The following is a 4,719-nucleotide window of genomic DNA, read 5'->3' as shown; positions in this document are numbered from 1 at the left end:
CCCGGACCGGGCACCGGCAGGGGTCGGTGCCTGGTGACAGTAGCTTGGATGGGGCCGAGGTGATGGGCGGCGGCGGGCCGGCAGGTGTTGGGGTGGGGGTCGGAAATAAAGGTGTGGCGGTTGATCTGTGTTCGAGTTTGGGAAACCGGTCCTCGTCCCCAGGTCTTTGCTTGATGAGATCTAGGGGACCGTGGCTGGCTGGAGAGGAGGTTTTAGGCCACGCCCGGCGGCTGAATCAAAGGAAGACGAGCACATGATTAGGAAGGCCGCGCCAGGGTGGAAGCATCTGGGCCAGTCAGAGAAGATGGAGAGCAGGGAACGTGCTTGGTGTGTTGGAAAGAGGACGAGCTTCTTCTCCTCGCTCTGCTATTTGGGATCTTAGATACCGGCAGCAGGCTGCGGCGGGGTGAGTTTAATTCCTAGTCTGTCTCTTCCCCTGAAGAGCGGGAACCCTGATGACTGATGCCCCAGCTCCACCCAAACCTCCCCCTTCCTTTGCTTGGAAGACTAGACACTTGAGCCCAAATTTTCCTCATGGAGCATCAGGGTAAAAAATCTGCCGTGCATTCGATTTTTTTTTTTTTTTGAAGAAGAAGAAACAGATTGTGCTGCTGTCTTTTTTACAAACATGCACGTCCTTGCCTCGCCTTTGTAGTTTATTCTTTTAAGGGAAGCCGGGACTTCTAAGTCAAAGGACACGACAGTGTTGGTTGGCACGATGTCTTCAAGGCTCCTCTTGCTAACCCATGCGCTGGACTTCCGTTCGTTTTCGGACAGAATCATGTTCTTCGTTTGTCTGCGCCACATGCATTCATCCCTTCATGGACATTTGGGTTGTTCCCACCTTTTGGCCTGCAGCTGTTAGGAACTTTGGTGATGTACACATAGCAGTCGCATCCTGCCCACTCCTGGGAATATCCGCATCAGTGACATGCCGAGTATATGGCGGCTCTGTGTTTCCGGGGGAACGGCCAGATTATTTCCATCCTGTGTTCCCACCCAAGAAGTGCTGGGTTCCGATTTCTCCACAGTCTAACCAGTGCTTTCTATTTTCTGGGTTTTTGTTGGTTTGTTTTCTAAATAATAGTCATCCTCCTGGGGCTGAAGTGGAACCTCATTGTGTTTCTCATTTGCATTTCCCGAGTGATTAGTGATGTAGCCATACTTTTAAAAGTCTCAGTTATCATTTTTAGGACTAGTTTTGTTTAGTAGTCAGTCACTAGTTTAACATTAGCTTTCCAACTGGTAGCATTTTCCTCTGCCTCACAGACTGTCTTTAAGTTTAAATTTTTTATTTATTGTTGTATAGGCCAGAGATACAGGGAGTGAGAAGATTCATCAGCGACAGAGTGGGGAGCAGAAAGGGTGAACTTTTACTGAAATCCATTGATGGGGGGAGCAGCCGGGAGACAGGAGGGGTCTGTGGTGCCATATGGGTCAGTTCCCTGGCTGGGGATCAAACTCAGGCAGCACTGTGATAGTGCTGAGACTCAACCCCAGGCCACCAGGGAGGCCCCCAACATTTCTTATGTTTATTGTACAGATATACTGGTGGGCAATTCTTTCAGCTTTTGTATGTCTGAGAAAGTCTTATTTCAGCTTTTATGTTTGAAAAGTATTTTTGCTGGTGTCTTGACTGACTACACATGTAGAACCTTCTGTTAAAAAATTATTAAGATTGGGCCCTCCCAATCTTGGCGTAGTGGGTTAAAGCGTAGGACGGCAAAACTGGCTGCGGCCACTTCCACTTCAGTGCAAGCTGGATCCCCTCCAGGGAGGTGGCCCACATGACGCAGCAGACCTCTCCTGTCTCACCCGCTGCAGCCCTCAGCAGTGTACTTCAGTCAGTCTGCCTGTGCTGCTCCCTGCTCTGTCTCTGGGGTGTCCTCTCACCACCCCTGTACCTCTGACCTGTGCCCCAGTTCTGTATGCATAAATAAATTATAAAAATATTTTAAAAATTATTAAGATTTTGCAGTCCTAGGGAGCATCCTCCTTCTACCTGTGACTCCAGGTTGCACACACAAGTGGTCTCTGCTAGTTACAGAATTACAGGTAACTTCTCTTTTCTTTTTTAAAGATTTATTTATGCATACAGAGCTGGGGTACAGGCTAGAGGTGCAGGGGTGGTGAGAGGATTCACCAGAGACAGAGTGGGGAGTAGAACAGGCAGATTGACGAAGTCCACTGTGGAGGGGAGCAGCGGGGGACAGGAGAAGTCTGCTGCGCCCTGTGGGTCAGCTCTGGGCCCAGGATGGAACTTGCACTGAAGTGGCTGCAGCCAGCCTGCAGTGCTGTGCCCCCAGGAGGGCCTTCTTTTTTCTTCTAAGAGTGCTTTAAAGATGTTGTTCTGCTGGTTTTTAGCTTGCAATGTTCCTGATAAACCTCATCTCTTTCCTATCTTTCTTATCTTACTTTGTCTAGAAAGTAATGGGTCCTTTTTTCTCCTGGTTGCTTTAAAATTTCTTGCTACTATTCTTAAGCAATTTATATATAATATGCGTGGTGCTGTTAGTTTTATATTTATTATACTTTGGGCATATTGAGTTTAAATGTTTATAGTGTTCACTAAAATAGGACAATTTTCAGCCTCATTTTTTGGGGGTCATCTAATTCTCTATTAGGAACTCATATACATATATATGTGTGTGTGTATGTGTCACTTGATTATGTATATGTTTTATGTATAAATAAGTCACTTGAATTTTCCACACATATCACTGAGGCTTTGTTCATTTCTTTTCAGGCTTTCTCTTCTTTATCATGGATCGTTATTGCTACATCTTCAAGCTCACTAAGCTTTTCTTCTGTCATGTCCAGTATGTTATTAGTCTAATTCAGTGTATTTTTTCATCTCAGATACTGTTTCTTCACCTTTCAAAGTTTGATTTATGTCTTTTTAAAATGACTCCCATGTACTTTACTTAACTTGATCAATCTTTGTGTCTTTGACAAATGGAATGTTACAGTAAAATATTCTCATTCTAACATCTATCAATGATATACGGTTCCTAGTATGACTCCAATCTGTGGTTTGCTTACTGGTTTTGTCTTTTTCTTGACCTTTTACTTGGTTTCTCTATACTCCACATATAAGTAAGACCATCTGATATTTGTCATTTTTCATTTGACTTATTTTGTCTGGCATCATCCCTTCTATCTTCACCCATGTTGCTACAAATGACATGAGCTTATCTTTTTTTATTGTTGAATAGTATTTTGTTTTGTAGATATGCCACAACTTTTTGATCCATTTGTCTATTTTGGGTCATTTGGGTTGTTTCTATATCTTGGTGATTATGAATAGTGCTACAATAAACTTAGGAGTTCAGGTTTCCTTTTGAATTAGTGTTTTTGTGTCCTTTGGGTAGATTCCTACAAGTGGAATTCATGGGTCCTATGATAGATCCACTGTAGTGATCTGAGGAACCTCCACACAGCTTTCCACAGTAGAGGGAGCAGTTTACATTCGTGCCAGTTGGGTAAGAGGGTTCCTTTATCTCCATGTCCTTGCCAGCATTTGTTGTTTCCTAGTGTATGTGCGTGCGTGCGTGTGTGTGTGTGTGTGTGTGTGTGTGTGTTTATCATGGGCCACACTTACTGGTGTGAAGTGGTATCTCATTGTGATTTTGATTTGCATTTCCCTGATAGTGATGTTGAACTTTTTTCCATATGCCTGTTGGACATTTGTATTTCTTCTTTGAATAATTTTGAACAGATATTTGAACAGTTTTTGGTTGTATTTGCCTAGGGTTAGTAGTAAGAACTGTTTACATTTCTTAAACATATATCAGTTTATATTAAAATAAAGAATATCTTTGAGATGACAAGCTATCAGACCAGGGGTTATTGCAGACTTTTTTTTTTAATGATGGGGACATTTATTCCTTTTTTTGGGGGGAAAGCGGCGTTACATTTGGGGGGGGACAGCAGTCTTACATTTCTTCTTGACACTTTTTTCATTAACAAATTATTCAAGTCTGTGAGAAATTCAGTGAAGTCACCCTGCCTTCTCTTAGCTAGAGATCACAGGGCAACCCAGTTCTCTCCACGAGCATCTCATCTTGAGTGGGTAGCACAAGAGTGGAAGAAGTGGTTAAGATAATTAGAAGCTGATTTTCTGCTAAGGTCACAGGGAAAATCATGTGGGTTTTGAAGCAAAAGAGAGTAATATGGTCTGGAAAATCTTTTCTAAAAAACCCTCACTTTGCAGTCATAGAAGAGACTTTCGGAAGCCATGTGTTGTTGCAGTAAGTGGTACAGATATGAAAACAGGAAATTTACATTGTGGTACTGAGGCTGGTAAGAATTAAGGCAATCCCAAAGATATTTTGGAAGTGGAAACAGTAGGATTTGCTGGTGTATTGGTTTGTGTTTAGATTTGGAAGTAGAAACAGTAGGATTTGCTGTTGTATTGGTTGGGGTTAAAAAGGGGATATTTCTAACTTTTTTAAAAAGAATAAATCAAACCTAAAATTATTTTTAAAAGGCTTTAAACAACAAAAAAAATTTAAAAGATTTATTTATTTATTCATACAGAACTGGGGTACAAGCTGGAGGTGCAGGGACCGTGAGAGGCTTCACCAGAACCAGAGTGGGGAGCAGAACAAGCAGACCGACAAAGTGCACTGCTGAGGGAGCAGTGGGCAGGTCAGGGGAGGTCTGCCACGCCATGTGGGTCACCTCCGGGGCTGGGGTTCGAACTTGCACTGAAGCCGT

Source organism: Condylura cristata, unplaced genomic scaffold, assembly GCF_000260355.1.
Source record: "Condylura cristata isolate star-nosed mole 26May11 unplaced genomic scaffold, ConCri1.0 scaffold00026, whole genome shotgun sequence".
Classification (NCBI taxonomy): domain Eukaryota; kingdom Metazoa; phylum Chordata; class Mammalia; order Eulipotyphla; family Talpidae; genus Condylura; species Condylura cristata.
Note: the sequence above shows the minus strand (reverse complement) of the source record.